This window comes from Protopterus annectens, chromosome 14.part0 (assembly GCF_019279795.1).
Source record: "Protopterus annectens isolate FY-2018-M chromosome 14.part0, PAN1.0, whole genome shotgun sequence".
In the NCBI taxonomy this organism is placed as follows: Eukaryota; Metazoa; Chordata; order Ceratodontiformes; family Protopteridae; genus Protopterus; species Protopterus annectens.
Window position 1 is genome coordinate 1,077,969,083 of NC_056748.1, and position 19,405 is coordinate 1,077,988,487.

At 42.6% G+C, this 19,405-nt stretch overlaps 1 protein-coding gene across 2 annotated transcripts in view; it reads left to right on the plus strand.

Moving 5' to 3' along the window:
• KNDC1 (kinase non-catalytic C-lobe domain containing 1) overlaps positions 1-19,405 on the plus strand; it is a 1,471,539-nt gene that overhangs the window by 672,876 nt on the left and 779,258 nt on the right. The window lies entirely within an intron of this gene.

Consider the following 19,405-nt stretch of genomic DNA (forward strand, 5'->3'; position numbering starts at 1 on the left):
TATAGAATTACTTGAAGTAAAACATGCTAATGTAAGCAAAAATTAAATTATTTCAGACTGACAGCTTAAAGGTTTTTCTTCAGTAATTATGTCAATTGTCCTCGACAAGGATAAAGGAACTAAGCTATATTGAAACAATAAAAAAAAAAGAACTTGTGCATTAAAAATAATGCAAAATCTACAAAACTCTGTGGATTCTAATAGTATTGCTATGGCTGAACTATTATCCGTTCACTCAGTGTGTGAGTTTGCAAACAGAGGTTTCTCCCAGTAAAAGTGCATAGAAATTCTTAACAAGAAATTGGGTATTGTAATGCAGTATGCTCAATGAATGTGATAATATTTGAATCTGTGCACACACCCGTGTGTGTGTGTGTGTGTGTGTGTGTGTTGGATGGGAGCTTCCCACTATTCAGTAACAAATGCAGGGTGCACAACTGATATTTGTTGTAATAATCATAAAGGTTTATCTTTCTATAATGTAGGTTGCCATATTCATAATGGTTTTCAAAATTAGGTGTTTCACCATTTACAAATTCTCCTCCAGGAAACACAAAATGATGCAAATAGCTTTGTTTTTCAGTCTTTGCAGTAGCACAGTCCATCCTAATTTGAACTCCTAATTTAAGAGTAGGTAACATCAGAAAACTACGGATCCAAAAATGTATTTATTTGACATTTGTTTACCGGAATAGTTTGACTGGGTTATTTTCTCTGTTTTCAGAGGAGGTCTGGGGAGAAAAGCTCCACATATAAAGCATTGTTGCATATATTGTTACATATTTTGTGTACAGTTCCATATTTGTAATCCTGTTACACATTTTACAACAGTAACATATTTAACATTTCACATTTACATATTTTAGTTACATATTTAAGAATATTTAAAATAAAGCAGCCAAAAGAATATGGAAAACCTTAAATTTGTATATACAAATGGTTTAACAATTTTAATTGCACCTATTACATATATAAAATCTTCGCAGTCTGCTCACCCTGTAAAAATGGGACAGTACCTCATGTGCTGCTCAAAATATTTTAGCTGAACTGTTAGTTACAAATACAGTTAGATTAAACTAAATGCACACACCAAAATGCATGTAAAAACTGTCAAACTAAATTCATCATTTTATAGTTTTATAAACAAAAAGATAATATACATTTTTTTCTAAGAGATCAGAAATGCAGATTTTACTTAGCTTGGTGTTGCTCTCCTTTCCTTTACGGATTTCATCAATAAAAACCGCAACAAGAATATTCTCTCATCAGCACTCTTTTTAGACCTGTCAAAAGCCTTTGATATGGTCAACCACCCCCTGCTCATAAAAATACTAGAATCTCTTTCTTTAGAACCCAAGGCAATTCACTGGTTCACTTCCTACCTCAATAATAGGAAACAGGCAGTTCTCTGGGATAACAAACTCTCATCTCTTCTGCCAGTCTCACTTGGTGTCCCCCAAGGCTCTATTCTTGGACCTCTTCTATTCTCTTTATTCATAAATGACCTACAAGTAGCTACACCTCAAGCTACATGCATACAATACGCAGATGATTCTACACTCATATGTTCTGCTAAAACCATTTCAGAATTACAAACACTAACACAAAATGTATTTAACACAGTTGAGGCATGGTTCTTAAAACGCTGTCTCCTTTTGAATGCTAAAACCAAACTCTTGCTCTTTAAGCCTACTATTAGGTCCTCCCCAATAGAATTCTCTATCTTATCCAAGAATGGCACCCTTATATCCCCTGACACTACCACCAAGCTACTAGGTGTCACTATAGACAATAATCTTACCTTTGATAACCACATAAACAATACTGTCAAAACTGTAAATAGAAAACTGGGCTCCTTCTACAGAATTAAAATGTTCTTAACTCCTACAGCCAAAGCTACACTTGCCCACTCTCATCTTATTTCCACTCTTCTCTATGCTTCACCTATATACACTAACCTAAAGAAAAATAATCTCTCTAAACTGGCTAATACTTACAATAGCATTGCTAGGTTTGTTACTGGGAACCAATTTAGAACTCACCACTGTCTGAACCTACAGCAACTGCACTGGCTTGAACTAAAAAACATGTTGATACTCTCCCAACTCACCTTTGTCCATAGGATATTTTACCAACCTAATAACACACCTATACTTTCTAATCTATTTACCCCTTACACTAACCTACATTCATTACGCTCTTCTAACAAACTTCTAGTAACCTTAACTAAGTCTAATAACATTGCAGGTGACTCCCTATTCTCCAATACCATCGGTAAATATTGGAATCTTCTACCTACTGCTCTAACTCCCATTCCCTCCCCTGTTTTCTTTAAACAAAAGCTGAAAAAACACCTTACAATACACTGGTTATGCCCATGCTTCAATCCTGACTAAAATTGCGACTTCCACAATTTTTTTCTATTCACTCTCTACTACCTACACTTTGAGACGTTTCCCTAAGAATCTACTTCTTTTACAAGTAGCATCTATTACAATCCATTAAGAATTTTGTATGTATAAGAAATTTGCTGAATGTGCTCTACTCTTGCCACAAATATTTTACTGCTATAGAACCTTTCTATTTTTGTATTTTTATAACTACAACTTAATTGTTTTCTCTATAGGGTATATATGTACAATTCTGTAATGCTGTATTAATCTTGTTTAACCTGCTACTTATTTTTTCTTTTTATGTATAACGTAACTGTGTTTTGTCTCTATGTGGAGCTTTTCTCCCCGGGCCTCTGCTGAAAATGGAAATATATCCAGTCAGACCAGCCCGGTAAACAAATGTAAAATAAATAAATAAATAAATAAATTTTGCAAAGTTATCATATATCACTTTGCAAGTAGTTTACTGCAAACAGTGTTAAAAAAAAGTAACACTTCTGCTTTTACCCATCTGTGCGGAGTTAATGCCCACTATTTATATCCAGTTGCATACTGTGTATGAAGTATGTTGTGCTGAAATCAGAGCCACATGTCTGGATAGTGATTCTTAGAACCAGCTAGATCTAAAGACCAATGGGAACTCAGGGAAAGGGGTATGTAAATGAGCATATAATGATATGTAATTGAGTAGGCACATGTTAAGTGCATAATGACGTGCAAATGAGGATGTAATGGGATCCTATCTCGCCTACATTCATAACTGATGGGTTTGGAGCCGATCTGTCTGCTCCGACTCGGCCACTATACACTAGAACAAAGTCTCTCATTGGCTGGGCTACCCCTTATCCCAGAATGCACCACACCTGCTTCCCCAGATCTCGTTTGCCGCTTTTCAAGCTGGACGTGGTCTCGACTTGGCTGGAGCTAAGTGTATTTTCTTGACCTTTTTGGCTAGGGTTTCTGTCAGCTTTTGAACAAACAGCTGTTTTAACAGCTTTGTGAGCGTTTGTGGTCAGTTTTGTATAAACTTAAATTTAATTTTTTTTCACGCTTCTAGTGTACTGGGCAAGTCCCATTTGAGTTAGAGGGCATTTGCCCTTATTGTGTGTTTATATTTTCTTCTTGTTGTGTGACTGAAATAGTTTTCGGGCTAAGCCCATTTAAGTTAGAGGGCTTTAGCCCATATATTACCTTACTTCTGTGTATTTTGATCTGTTGTATTGGGCTAAGCCCATATATTAGTTTACCTGTGTATTCTAGCTAACTGTTACCTGTTTTTCTACCGTGCTCAAAATGTCTAAGGAGCAGAAATCAGGTTTTAAAAAGTGTGCAAAATGTAATTATAAAATGTGTATTACAGACAGCCATGCTGTCTGCGTGTACTGTTTAGGACCTAAACATCTACAGGATACTTGCAGTGTGTGTCATGCTTTTTCTTCCAGGGTTCTCCAGGAAAGAAAAAACAAGCTGATACTCAGGGGTCTGATTAAGCCTTCATTTGAGGAAGCGTTAGCTTCATCTCCAGCTTCTAAAAAGAAGAGATCGTCTGCTCCGACCAGTCCGTCGGGCCCGACACCCAAGAAGCATAGATCGTCGGCTCCGACAGCTAAGAAACATGGATCGACGACTTCTTCCTCTGCTCCAATGGCTTCGGAGCCGATGGCTGAAGGGTCTGCCTCGGTACTTCTTCCCTCGGCTCCATTGGTGTCGGAGCCGCAGGTTAGTGCATTGAGAGGCCAATCACCTACTTCAGCTCCTTTGGTCTTGGAGCCGTTGGAGGTGTGCAGCTCAGACTCTCCCCCCTCGGCCCCGGAGCCTCCTTCGGCGCCGACACCATTACAAACGGTTCCGGTCTCGGCTCTGATAGTGCTGGAACCCTTTCGGAGCCGATCCCCTGCTTTATCGGAGCCGAGGCAGAATTCTTCTCGGCCCCAGTCTATTTCCTCCAAATCCTCTAGGTTGTTGGATTTGGATTTGAATAGGGTTATCCAGAGGCTGTTCCAGTCCCCAGTTTTTACTAAAATGATCTCGGCTCCAGCCCATTCGGCTTCGGAGCCGATTCCACATTCCATGCATTTGATTCCTCCTCCGACCCCCTTGGAGCCGTTGGAGTCGGTGCGGGTAGAACGCAGTGGAATCGTCCAGTCGGAGCAGGGACCCCCTCGGAGTTTCTCTGCTCCGACCTTCATTCCTACCCTGTCCTCGGTGTCAGGGTTTGGTACCGGGTCTTCCTCGGTGGGGGCCGAGGGCAACACTGTAGAGCTCGCCTCTTCGATGCCCAGTCTTCCCCTCGGAGCATCGGCCGCAGATATTCCCGGTACTGCCGTGGTCTCTCAGCAAGTGCCCTCTGCAGAGTCTGGAGGTCCTGCTTTTGAGGCCATGAGGAGTGCGCTGGCCATGACCTTGCCGGTTCAGCAGGTTTCTACCCCACCGTCCCAAGTTTTGGGTACTGGTCCCTCTGGAAACATTCTTTCCCATGACAGTGGGGCCCCGGGGCCTGAGGATACCCCCTTAGATGGTTCCCTTCTTCCGGGGGGTCCTTCTGAATCTGCTTCAGATGAACCCCCAAGGAAGAAACTGTGTAAGAGGAAGCACGTTGATTCCCAAGATGAATCCGTCACTTCAGATACTGACCTCGATGATGCGGAGGGGTCCCCTAAATCGTCCTCGGATGACGTCTCCTTCTCGGATATCCTTGAGATCTTTAGACAGAGAGGCGATTGGCAATCCAAAGCCCCTACCGCTGAGGAGTCAGTCTTCCTCAAGGCCTTCGGGGCCCAGCCCTCCTCCTCCTGGGTGTCTCCACCCTTCGACGAGTTATTAGATCTAATCTCTCGGAGGGTGTGGGAACATCCTGATACAGCGGAACCGGTGCCTGCCAGGCCTAATAAGTTTCTTTCAGCCCCTCCCCAGAAGGAATTCCTCACTAAGGGCGTTGCAGTTGATGCTATGGTGGTGGCATCTGCCACTCAGCAAGACGTGGCAGAGGCTTCAACATCTATTCATCCTCCTAATAAGGATTCTAGGAGCATGGATAGGTATGGGAAGCGTACCCTTTCTTCAGCGACCTTTACCCTGCGGTCACTGAACTATCTCTGTCATTTTACAAGGCTCCAAAGGGACCTCCTCAAGGAGTTAGTGTCTCTTGCGGGTAATCTTCCTGAGGTGTTAGCACAGACCGTAGGCGCCCAGATGACTACCCTATCTTCTATTGTCAACTCGTCCATGAGGCTCATTTCCTATGCAGCAGAAGGGGCGAGTAGAGCAGCGGGCACAGGAGTGGCTCTTCGGAGACGAGCCTGGTTACGCTTGTGTCCACTCACGGAGGCCTTTAAGTCTTCCATTGCCGACGCCCCCTTTGATGGGTCTTCTTTGTTTGGACCCAAGGTGAAGGACACACTTACTCGGTGCGAGCAGGAGGCAAGACCTTGACTGCTGTTGGGGCCCGTTTTTCCGCTCCCTCTAGACCTTATCCCAAGGCCCAGAGAGGAGGGAAAATGTGGTTCAGGAAATCCCAAAAGTTCTTCTCTACTCCACCAAGTGATCCCCCCTCCAGAGGCGGGGGGTGATTCAGGAAGACGCCGCCCTAGAGGTGGCAGAGGCCCCCGTAACTCTGGAGACCGCGACTCCTTTCGTGGTTCCTCCTACCCTCAACATCGCTAGGATGTGGCCCGGCTGTGCTTCTCTGGAGCCACAGGCTTGGGAATCTATAACCAAGGATCAGTGGGTGCTTCGCATTGTAACCGGAGGCTACCTCATCCCCTTTTTCAAGCCCCCTCCTCCTACAAGGAGAATCCTGGACGTGCCACCCAGTCAACGAGATCTGGCAGCCGTAGAAGTTTCAAAGCTGCTAAGCAAATGGGTAATCCAGCCCGTCCCCGCCAACCAGATGGGATCAGGAACTTACTCAAGATTATTTTTGGTGCCAAAAAAGACAGGGGACGTAAGGCCCATTTTGGACCTAAGCTCATTAAATTGTTTTGTGAAGAAGTCCAAGTTCCGGATGGTCACCCTTCAGTCCATTCTCCCGTTATTGGAGAAGGATGTCTGGATGTGCTCCATAGTCCTCAAGGACGCTTACTATCACATTTTGGTACGTCAAGAGTCCAGGAGTCATTTACGCTTCTGCCTAGGAACCAGTCATTTCCAGTTTTGTGCACTGCCCTTTGGTCTCACCACAGCCCCCAGGGTGTTTACCAAGTGTCTGGCAGTGGTGACAGCTCACCTGAGAAGTGTAGGATTCCAAGTGTTTCCCTATCTTGACGACTGGCTCCTCACTGCCACCTCCAAGCATCTTCTGATTCAAGCGCTGATGGCCACAGTAACTTTGGGTCTCTCGCTGGGAATCTCTTTCAATTGGAAAAAATCTGTGCTGCGGCCATCTCAGCGTATCTCCTTTATAGGCGCAGAGTTAGACACAAAAAGGATGTGGGCATTTTTGCCATCAGAAAGAATTCAGGTTCTACAATCACAGGTTCTAAATTTGTTACCCAAATCTCGAGTTCCTGCCAGACAGATTCTTCAGTTATTGGGCACGATGGCTGCAACTATCCTCTTAGTACCGTTAGCCAGGCTGCACATGCGGGTGCTGCAATGGCTGTTATCGGTTCAATGGTCGTACCAAGAACTTCCCCTGAACCACCTGGTTCTGATTACGGACAGTTGTCGGGACTTCCATTGGTGGCTGTGTCGGTCCAATCTGGACCGGGGGCGTCCTTTCGCCCTTCAGCCCCCTGTTGTCACAGTGACCATGGACGCCTCCCAGATAGGGTGGGGGGTCATTATCTGGACAGGTCTGTCCAAGGCACTTGGCAGGATTGCGAAGCGCACCTTCACATCAATATCCTGGAAATGAGAGCGGTGCTTCTGGTTTTACAAGCACTTCATCATGCTCTCCCCCAAGGTACTATTGCGATTCTATCCGACAACATGTCGGTAGTTTGGCACATAAACAAGCAGGGCGGAACCAGGTCCTACCCCCTTTGCAGGGAGGCCATGAGAGTATGGCACTGGGCCATAGCCTCTCAATGTTTCCTAGTAGCCACGCACATTCCGGGGAAAAGCCAATGTGATTTCAGACAGGCTCAGCAGGACTCTCCTGTTGCCCCACGAGTGGTCCCTCAACAACAGAGTGGCTGTGCAGATCTTCGCCAAATGGGGGTCTCCCTTGTTGCTACTTGTTCGCCAGTCCCAACAATGCGAAGTGCAGAGAGTTCTTCACTCTGACTCCCTCTCAGGGGCAGTCTCCCAGGGACGCTCTAGCCCACAATTGGCCCCCCGGTCTGCTTTATGCCGTCCCCCCGATTCCCCTTCTCCTGAGGGTGATTCAGAAGGCTCTTCATGTCGGGTGCCACATGATTTTGGTCACCCTACATTGGCCCCGTCAGGTTTGGTTCCCATTCCTTCAGAAGTATGCGGTACAGGGCCCCTGGATTCTGGACCCAGTGCCGGACCTGTTGTCTCATCAGTCGGGACACTCATCTGTCCCTCCGGTTGCTGCGACTGGCTGCTTGGTTACTCCACTTCCATCCTTAGAGATCTCTCTCTCTCTCTTCAGAAGTGATGCACATCTTGTTCTCTTCCCACAAGCCGTCCACCGTTAAGCTGTATTCCAGCAAATGGAAAAGGTTTGTTTGTTGGGCCCAGCAGCGAGGCATTGATCCTCTTATGGCCCCAGTTCCGCACGTCTTGGAATTTCTAGCTTCATTGTTTCATTCAGGCTCTTCAGTCTCCACAATTAAAGTTCAACTGGCGGCTATATCTAATTTTCATGTTGCTATAGAGCCTTCATTAATGGCTAACAGACTTTGCAAGTCCTTTCTTAAGGGAGCCTGGCTCCTCAGGCCTCCTATGGCTCATCCTGTGCCCCCTTGGGAATTAAATTTGGTTCTGGCCTCTTTAACTGCCCGTCCCTTTGAGCCGGCAGCCACTTGTGATATAAAATTTCTGTCGTGGAAAACGGGCTTTCTAGTGGCAATAACTTCTGCTAAGCGGGTTTCAGAGCTTCAGGCTCTCAGTTCTTCCCCTCCTTATTTGAATTTTCACAAAGACAGAGTTTCTCTTAAATTGAATCCATCCTTTTTGCTTAAGGTAGCATCCCCTTTATGCATTCAGCAATCATTGGTGCTCCCAGTTTTCTTTCCAAATTTTTCTAATAGAGCAGAATATACCTTCCACCAGTTGGATGTTCACAGGCAACTGCGTTTTTACTTAGATAGGACCACTCAAACACAAAAATCTAACCAACTGTTTGTGTCCTTTGCGGAGAATAGGTTAGGTCTACCAGTTGCCAAAATCACCATTGCCAAATGGATTAAGGATTGCATCTCTTTCATTTATTCCCAGTCAGGCAGAGAGTTGCCTTTCCCACTCAAAGCTCATTCTACCAGGGCTACGGCCACCTCTGTAGCTTTTCACCCCAAAGTTTCAATAGGTGATATTTGTGCGGCTGCTACTTGGTCTTCTCCGCACACCTTCATTTCTCATTACAAGGTTGATGTGGCTTCCCGAGGCAGAGCTTCATTTGGTTCCGCAGTTCTCAGGAGTGTGTTCCTGTGAGCCACCCGGGGTTTTAGGTGCTAGAGATGCTGTTCCATCAGTTATGAATGTAGGCGAGATAGGATCCCATTACATCTTTTAGTTATGTACTTACCATAACTTTGGATGTATGGGATCCATCTCGCCAACATTCATACATACCCACCCTCCTTCCCCCTACCTTTTGGATTTGGAGGAAATATTGATCTTGCTAAGCTCTCCTCTGGAAGGGCTTTAGTTGGTTACAGTTATTGGTATGTGTTTCTGTACCTGTATGAATGTATGAAAGCGAACAAACAAGATCTGGGGAAGCAGGCGTGGTGCATTCTGGGATAAGGGGTAGCCCAGCCAATGAGAGACTTTGTTCTAGTGTATAGTGGCCGAGTCAGAGCGGCTCCGAACCCATCAGTTATGAATGTAGGCGAGATGGATCCCATACATCCAAAGTTATGGTAAGTACATAACTAAAAGGTCTACAAAAGTAAGTCATGATTAACAGCATTATGTTTAAAAAGGACATCCAGATTTGTGGTGCTGTAATTCACGAATATGCTTGCAACAGTGGCAGCATTTGAGATGCATCAACACTATTAGCTGTGTCTGTAGCTGGCATGATAGAAAATTTTACTGTCAAAGTATAACACACGATCAGATGACTTCAAAGCAGTTGACATAAGTTTCTGTGTTAACAGATATTAGCTGGGTGTTTGCTAATATATATGAGTGCAGTGTGGATCTAGAGGAATAAATGGACTTAATGCTGCAGTGGGAACTATGAAATGCATTGCTTTTAGTGCCCCATCTAGAGGTACCTAATAAAAGCAAACAAGAGGACACCTTTGATATATCTGAGGTAGGGGACTCAAATATTTAAGTAATTTCTTGATTAAAAAAAAAAGAAAAATCCTCAGGCTGGCACATAATCAAATGAGCTCAACAGAAATCACACAAAACTTACATAATTCACCTCTCTGTTCTTAAGCATTTTGGTGCCAGACAGGACTTCATCAGAACATAAAATAACACCCATAAATAAATAGTTTATACTCATCCAATCCCCCTACCAACTAGTACAATATCTTGTTTAATTAACCTTTAGCCATTCGTTTTTGTTATACAATTAGTCAATTGTTTTTACGGCCTATTATGCAGTCTTTGGAGCGTGCTTTTTATTGTTGCCATGTCATTCAGACCTGAGAATCTAGCTGCATTTAACCTAAGTTGCCATCTCAGATCTTTCTCTTCAATTATGTTATGCCACGGTCCCATGCCTTGGATCATGTACAGTTTTTTCCACTACCAAAAATGTATACCGATTAAAATCATCACATGGCTGCATGTGTTTAACTAAGGCACTGTTTAGATCTTCCCTCTTAGTGTCATGCAAATGTTCATAAATTCTTTTACACAGGGCTTGTACTAGTTTTCCCAACATAGTAACTTGAACAAGCTCAACAAACAGACAAGTATACCACCCAGCAGTATTACAGTTAAAATGTCTCTTACTATGTATTTTGAAGTCATTTTTTAATAGTGATGTTTCTACTTCCATAATATATGGACATTGTGGGCACGCCACACATTTATATGCGATCTTTTTGCCACACTAAATACTGTCCTGCTCCCATTTTGTAATCCTTTAATATTTCTATTCCTTTTAAAAATACATGTAGGGCTAGTTCCAAAATGCCCCGTAAAATCATCATCGCTAGTTATCAAAACCAACTCTCTCTCATCCCTCTAATTAGGTCATTCACATTACTCGTAAACGTTAACACCATTGTGTTTTCAAACCCTTCTTGTTTATTATTTTAAAATTTTACCCTATTGTTCATTTTCTCCAACAGAGGTACATACTCCCCCTGGATTCTCTTCAAAATAACTTCAAGTATTGGTAAAGTAAATAGCGTGACTAAGTAGTTCATTTCCTGCAAAAACAACCCTTCCTCTGATGCCATTCTCTCCAACTGCACCATCTGCACTTTCACTGGTCCCTTTTTCTGATGTTCAGAGTATAAACGGTCAACATGCAAATATTAGATAAAAAAGACTCCTTTCTATGAATGTTTGATATAAAATGTTAGCACAATATATTTGCATGTGTAAATAATTCAACAATACCTTAGAGTAGTTTTATGTAAACTTTAAAAAAGGCATTGTTGCTATTAACATAACTGAAAAAAATTATGCAAGCTATCAGTTGTTCCTGTCCAAAGCAGAAGTATGTCATCCAAAAGCCTGAAATATTTCAAAATACAATTCATGTAATCAGAGCAAAATATAAAATGTTTTTCCCAATAGTACATTTTTCTGTTTGCTTATTGACAGTTTACACCCTGAACATCAGAGAAAGGGACCAGCGAAAGGGAATTTGGTGAGGGTGGTGAATGGCATCGGAGGAAGTTTTTTTTTTTTTTTTTTTTTTTTTTTTTGTAGGAAATGAACTATTAAATCAAGCTATTTTGTGGCAGTGGTTATCCAGATCATCTTATTTTACCAACGCAGGAAGTTATTTTGAAGAGAATCTAGGGAGAATATGTACTTCTGCTAGAGTAAATGAACAATGGGGGTAGAATTTAAAAATAAGAAACGAAGGGTTTTGAAAATGCAGTAGTGTTAACATTTATGAGTAATGTGAATGACCTAATTAGAGGGATGACAGATAGCTGGTTCTTGAAAATTAGTGATGATGATTTTAAGGGGCATACTGGAACTAGCCCTAAATTTATTTTTAAAAGGAATATAAATATTAAGGGATTATTAGAAAATGGGAAAATGACAATTCTTAGTGTGGAAAAGGATAAAGAAGTTCATATGTTCATAGGTAGGTACTAGGCTATTGGCCCTAGGGCCCTTACAAGCCTAGCCAAAAAATGTACCCTGGCTTTCGCCACCCAAGAAAATTATTTTCCTGTGCCCCTGTCAAGCAGAGCCACAGAAGTGATCCCCAGGATGAATTTCCCATTTTCCATCCAATCAAGATTTTTCTTGGAGTGCTAATGAGGAGCTCTGTTTGACATAGATGGGTAGCATGTTCCAGAGTATGGGAAGTCTCTGGGACAGTTATCTATCCCTCCAGCATGTTCTGTTTATTGTGGTGACAAGGTTAAGGTCCCTAGAGCGTGTTGCTCTGAGGGATTGGGACTTCTTTAAGTGGAGCATGTCCAACAGCTCTGGGTTTGGCATAGCTTTGTATGTTAGGCAGAGATCGCCCCCGAGTAGGCGATATGCAATAGAGTAAAGCTGTAGTTTTTTGAGACAGTCTGCATAGGGTATATGTTTGAGGCCAGTAATCCCCTTTGTAAGGTATTTCTGTGGTCTTTCCAGTTGTAGATGTCTTGTGAGGTACATACCAAAAGGGGCGTTGTACTCTATAATGGGTCTAATGAGTGATGAGTAGAGGGGAACAATGACCTCTTTTTTTTTCTGGATGAGAATCCTTTTGTGATGAAATGAGCCACGTAGAAGGATTTCCTGACCACTGTGGCGATGTGATTATCAAAGGAGAGACTACTGTCCACCTGTATCCCAAGGTCTCATCACATTTTCGGCATTAAGTAGACTACCAGCTATGTGGTAGTTCATGGGTACAGAGTTTTTACCAAAGGGGATGACAATATACTTTTTGGCATTGAGCTTCAGGTCATGGCTTTGACACCAGGTATCTGTCTCATTGATGCCCTTTTGTAGTTTGTCCACATTGTTAGGAGTTCGATTATGGCTTCTAGTTTGCAGTCATCTGCAAACTTTGTTAGCCAAAGTACTTCTGTGTTGGCCTGCACTTCAGAGAAGTAGATACCAAACAGGAGAGGACCCAGGACTGAACCCTGTGGTACTCCACTTGTCACTGGTCTGATGTCTGATTTGGAATCAGCTACTTTCATAGTGTGGGCTCTGTCCATGAGCCAGTTGGCAACCCATCTTGTGACATAGAGATTTATACCTAGTTTAATGAGCTTATCTATAATTCCAGAGTGGGGAATGGTGTTGAAAGCCTTGGCGAGATCTAGATAAGCTGTGTGAACCATTTTACCCTGATCTATGGCTTTGGTGATTGCTTCAAAGAAGTCAATCAGGTTTAGGAGACATGATCTGCCTTTTACAAATCCAAACTGTGTAGGGTCCAGAGTTTGGAGATTACCAATGTCTTTGTTTAGGAGTTCCATAATGATACGTTCCATGGCCTTGCAGACCAGGCTCATCAGGCTAATGGGGCGGTAGTTCCCGGGGTCCGTCGTGGCTCCCCCTTTGTGGAGTGGGATAACAGTCGCAGTGCACCATTCAGTGGGTACAAAGCCTGAGGTGAGGCTATGATTGAACATGGTACTTGGGTAGGGTGCCAGTTCATTCTGTAGTTCATGCAGAACGCAGCCTGGGATATTGTCAAGTCACATGGATGCTGTGTTCTTTGCTTTGGAGAGTGTGTTTTTTACCTGTGCAGCCGTGATTATAGGAACTTTGCATTCTTCAGATGTAGAGATGGGCCCCTCTAGGGGGTGAGAGGGGGGTAAAGTTAGCACTGAACCTGTCTGCTAGGATGTTGGCAATGTCAGTTGGTTCTGTATATTTAGTGCCATTATGCTGTAACTCAGAGCAGATCTGAGTGTTCCCATTTAGATTCTTGACATAGCTATAGAATGCTTTGTGGTTGTCTTTAGAGTCAGTGGCAATTTTGTTTTCGTAACTAGCTTTGGAGGATTTTATGAGGGATCTCAGCTTCTTACTGAAGTTGACCAGGGAGTTCCTCCAGTCATGGGATTTTACTCTTTTTTTGCAACAGTTTCTTCTGTTGTAGAGTTTGTTTATGGCAGAGGTCCACCAGATTGGCTTCCTTTTTTTAGAGGATAACATCTTGGTTCTATTAGGGATAGCATGATCCATACACTCGTGTAAGTGCTTATAAAGTGCATTTGTGTAGGATTCGGCAGTCATACCTCTATTGTCCATCTGCATGGGTGTCATGAAGTTTGCCACTTCTGCCTTAAGAAGTGTGAAGTTGGCTTTTGAGAAGTTTTTTACGATGGTTTCCCTAATTGGGGCTAGGGGTGTGATGTGGATGTCTAGGCTGATTAGCTTGTGGTCGGATCTGACCAAGGAGGAATTGACCTCTGGTGTGGAACACCGGTTTCCCATGTTGGTAATGACCAGGTCTAGGATATTGCTGCCCCTGGTGGGGGTGTGAATAAGTTGATCCAAGGCATTGGAATTTATGAATTCTGGAAAACGTTGAGCAAAAGAGTTGGTACATGAGTAGTTTTCCCAGTTAATGGTGGGGTAGTTGAAATCGCCCATTATTAGGGTGTTGGGTTGTACCCTAATACTTTCCAGTGTATCAAGAAATGAGGAGTGTGAATCCTGGGGCATGGTGGGGGGTCTGTAGCAAGCTACAATTTGGATTGCAGTCTTGCCCAGTGTTAGTTGCACTTGGATAATCTCGGATGCATTATGAGGTGCAACTAGCCTGGAGGTGTGGATATCCTTAATGAATATGGACACACCTCTGCCTTTAGTGCTTCTTTCTGGGTTAGGTGGCTGAAAGGTGTGGTATGAATTGAAGCCTGGTAATGCAGGGGTGCTCTCTGGAGATTTGAACCAGGTCTCTGTCACTGCGCAGATGTCAATGTTCTCCATTTTAAGGAGTGCCTCGAGTGAGTGCATTTTGAGGTTTAGACTTCTAGCATTGAGTAGCATTACCCTCAGATTTTGCTTGTACCTGTTACGGTGGTGAATTTGTAATTTGAACCTTGCCTAAAAAAGGCACTATAGGGGTTGCAAGAGTCTTAGCCAGTATCCGGAATCCTAATCCTAATCAAAGTTCACACAAATGTTGGAAGTGCCCACAATGTTTGTACATTATGGAAGTATAACCTTTATAATTACAAAATTTTGACTTCAAAACACACAGTTAGGGACATTTTAACTGTAATACTGCTGGGTGGTATACTTGTCTGTTTGTTGAGCTTGTTCAAGTTACTATGTTGGGAAAACTAGTACAGCCCTGTGTAAAAGAATTTATGAACATTTGCAAGACATTAAGAGGGAAGATCTAAACAGTGCCTTAATTAAACACATGCAGCCATGTGATGATTTTAACGGGTATAGATTTTTGGTAGTGGAAAAAAGTGAACATGATCCAAGGCGTGGGACTGTGGCATAACATTGAAGAGAAAGAGCTAAGATGGCAACTTAGGTTAAATACAACTAGATTCCCAGATCTGAATGACATGGTAACAATAAAAAGCACGCTTCAAATAATAGGCAGTAAAAACAATTGACTAACTGTATAGCAAAAATTAATGGTTGAAGGTTAATTAAACAAGATTTTGTACTGGTTGGTATGGGTATTGTACGAGTATAAAATGTTTATTTTAACAGACATTATTTTGTTTTGACGTCCTTTTTGGGACAAAAGTGCTCAACGATAAGGTGAATTTCATAAGTTTTGTGAGATTTTTTGTGGAGCTCATTCAATTATTTGCCAGCTTGTGGACGTTTTGTCAAGTTTCTTGGTTTGAATTGCTACTTGAATAATTTCTTGATACATTTCTGCTGCACATGTATGGGCATAATTATTTCTCTAATACTGTAGGAGACAGGGGTCACAACCATACAAGGCTTATGCAATATCATTTGCCTTCATGAATTACCAGGCATTGCAGACTATATACCTGCTGTCCCCAGATGGTGGTGTGTCACAGGAAAATGCTACCTTTTTTAATTTCTTCAAATCTTTTGGATTTCTAAAACCATGACGGGAATCGACCCCATTCCCAAGTTAAAGTACATGAAATTAGTATTGTTTCACTCTTTGATGTTAGCCAAAACTGCTCTTCGAAGCACTCGTAAAGTGCCCAGTAAAGACTCCTCCTGCAGTTCAGATGGGGTTACATGGATTGGTAATGCATCTAAATACAATTGTAGGTTCTTTTTTTATAAGACCCATTGCTCCAACTACTATTAGAACTGTCTTGATAGCTTTCTTCCACATTGCTCTCATTTCTGCCTGCAGATCCTGATATTTTGATTTAGTCTCTCTCTGTATGCAAGACACTGTAGTCACTGGGTGTGGCGATTTCAATTATCAATGCTACTTCTGTCGTCTTTTCTTGGACCACTATATCTGGTTTGCGAACATCTGTCTCTTGAACTGTTGGTAATGGATGATCCCATGTGATGTAAACTTAATAATTTTCTGTGATGCTTTGGGGCTCATGTTTCCAGTGTTTTTCAGACACTTCAATACCATAATGTTTGCACAATCCCCAGTGCAACAGTCTTGCCACATTTATTATGCCTTTCAGTATACAGTTCTTCTGCCATTAGTATGTCATAACCAGCAATGAGGTGTGTGACTGTTTCCAATTTTGTTTTACAAAACCTACATTTGTCTGTTTCTCCCACATGTTCGATGGACTTTGTAAATCAGCATGTACATATCCCACTATCTTGGGCTGACAATTTATTTTTTTATTATTTATTTTATTTTACATTTGTTTAATGGGAAAGTCCGACTGGACACAGGTCCATTTTCAGCAGAGGCCCGGGAGAAAAGCTCCATGTTACATATAATAGAGTCAGACATTTTGTAATATAACAGAAAGCACACTGGGAGAAAGTTAAAAATACAATATCGTTCAACAGTCACACATTTCCTACTATAGCAGTTTCTCATCAACACACAGCAATAATTTCCAGTAGAACATACAGGAAGAAGCAAGATGTTCAGCAGGGCATACAGGAAGAAGCAGGATATTCAGCAGGACATACAGGAAGAAGCAGGATATTCAGCAGGACATACAGGAAGAAGCAGGATATTCAGCAGGACATACAGGAAGAAGCAGGATATTCAGCAGGACATACAGGAAGAAGCAAGATGTTCAGCAGGACAAATAGGAAGAAGCAAGATATTCAGCTGGACATACAGGAAGAAGCAGGATATTCATCAGGACATACAGGAAGAAACAAGATATTCAGCAGGACATACAGGAAGAAACAGGATATTCAGCAGGACATACAGGAAGAAGCAAGATGTTCAGCAGGACAAATAGGAAGAAGCAAGATATTCAGCTGGACATACAGGAAGAAGCAGGATATTCAGCAGGACATACAGGAAGAAGCAAGATGTTCAGCAGGACATACAGGAAGAAGCAAGATGTTCAGCAGGACATACAGGAAGAAGCAGGATATTCAGCAGGACATACAGGAAGAAGCAGGATATTCAGCAGGACATACAGGAAGAAGCAGGATATTGAGCAGGACATGCAGGAAGAAGCAAGATGTTCAGCAGGACAAATAGGAAGAAGCAAGATGTTCAGCAGGACATACAGGAAGAAGCAGGATATTCAGCAGGACATACAGGAAGAAGCAGGATATTGAGCAGGACATGCAGGAAGAAGCAAGATGTTCAGCAGGACAAATAGGAAGAAGCAAGATGTTCAGCAGGACATACAGGAAGAAGCAGGATATTGAGCAGGACATGCAGGAAGAAGCAAGATGTTCAGCAGGACAAATAGGAAGAAGCAAGATGTTCAGCAGGACATACAGGAAGAAGCAAGATGTTCAGCAGGACATACAGGAAGAAGCAGGATATTCAGCAGGACATACAGGAAGAAGCAAGATGTTCAGCAGGACATACAGGAAGAAGCAAGATGTTCAGCAGGACATACAGGAAGAAGCGGGATATTCAGCTGGACATACAGGAAGAAGCAAGATGTTCAGCAGGACAAATAGGAAGAAGCAAGATATTTAGCAGGACATACAGGAAGAAGCAAGATGTTCAGCAGGACATGCAGGAAGAAGCAGGATATTCAGCTTCAGCTGGACATACAGGAAGAAGCAAGATGTTCAGCAGGACAAATAGGAAGAAGCAAGATGTTCAGCAGGACATACAGGAAGAAGCAAGATGTTCAGCAGGACATACAGGAAGAAGCAAGATGTTCAGCAGGACATACAGGAAGAGTTTAGTAGAGCAAGATTAGCAGTATTCTGGGCAGGGGACGAGATCTAGGGTATACTATAGATATAGGTTGGTGGTGATCTAGCTTTTATTTGTTAGGTGATCCCAGCAACAGAGAACAGTTATGGCTTAACCTGGGGGTGACTTGGGCAGAGCCAGTTTGTTGTGTAGTGGGTTTTGAAAAGTCTTTTAAATTGGGAGGTAGAGGTTGTGAAAGTTATGTGGTTTGGGAGTGTACTCCAGATTCTGGAAATAGAGCAGGCAAAGAGGAATTTGCCTGCCTCATTTCTGTGTTTAATGACATTTATGTGGTTCTGATAAGTGGATCTTAAGGTTCCGGATGTGGTGTAGGGGTGAATAAGTTGATGAAGGGCAGGGTTATTTTCAGGGTGGTGGTAGAGCTTGTGGGCAGTTGTGAATTGATTGAGGAGGAGTTGAGGAAACTCAAGCCAGTTCAGCTGCTTGAGGGCCAAACAGTGATGAGACCTATAGTTGGCTTCGGTAGCAAACTTTGCAATTTTGTTGTAGCAAGATTCCATCTTGGTTAGTTCTGAGCTATGAAGGTTAGTTAACATAGGGGAGGCATACATGAGGATGGATTGTAGATGGGTTCTTGCAATCATGGCTTTTGTATTTTTAGACATAAACTGTTTGTTCCTTTAAAGGAGGCCAATTTGTTGTCGACCTTCTTGATTGTTTGGGCAATATGTGTGTCGTACTTCAGGTTATCTATTTCAACTCCTAATAGATTTGTGTGAATTGTTGGGGTGATTAGTGTATTATCTTTGGATTTTGTCAAAGTTACTGTATAAAGGAGGAGACCTTCCAGGACTAAAGATAAGTTTGGTTTTCTTTGGCTTAAGTCTAAGTCTGATGTTGGTGAACCATTCTGCTAGGGAAAATTATTTCGGGTGATGGTTTTTAGTTCCCTCAAGGTGGGTGCAGCACATATAATAGTGGTGTCATCTGCGTATTGTACTGTAGAGGCCGAAGGTGAGGATGTGGCTATCTGGTTTGTGAATAGTGAAAAGAGCAAGGGGCCAAGGATGGACCCTTGAGGGACACCTATGGCTTCTGGAAGTAGGGGGGGACAACTGTTTTTTCCATAGGACTGCCTGTTGCTGGTTTAATAAATAGTTGGAGAACCAGGATATGGTAGAGGAGCTGATGTTCAGGGCAGGTAGGGTTTTTAGGAGCAAACTGTGGTTAACCATATCGAAGGCTTTGGATAAATCAAGGAATATAGAGGATACGAATAGACCTTTGTTTCTTTGTAGATTCACAATGTTGGAAAATGAGAGCAGTGCTGTGGTGGTGCTATGGGAAGGCCTAAACCGTGCTGGGATTTAGATAGGAGATTGTTTTTTTTTGGAGGTAGTCATGATCTGAGCATGAACAACATGAACAACTCTCTCTTAATATTTTTGATAAGGGTGATAGAATTGCTATAGGGTGGTAGATGGTAAGCTCAAGTGATTGACCTCCTTTGTGCAAAGGTATAATATGCACCATTTTCCAG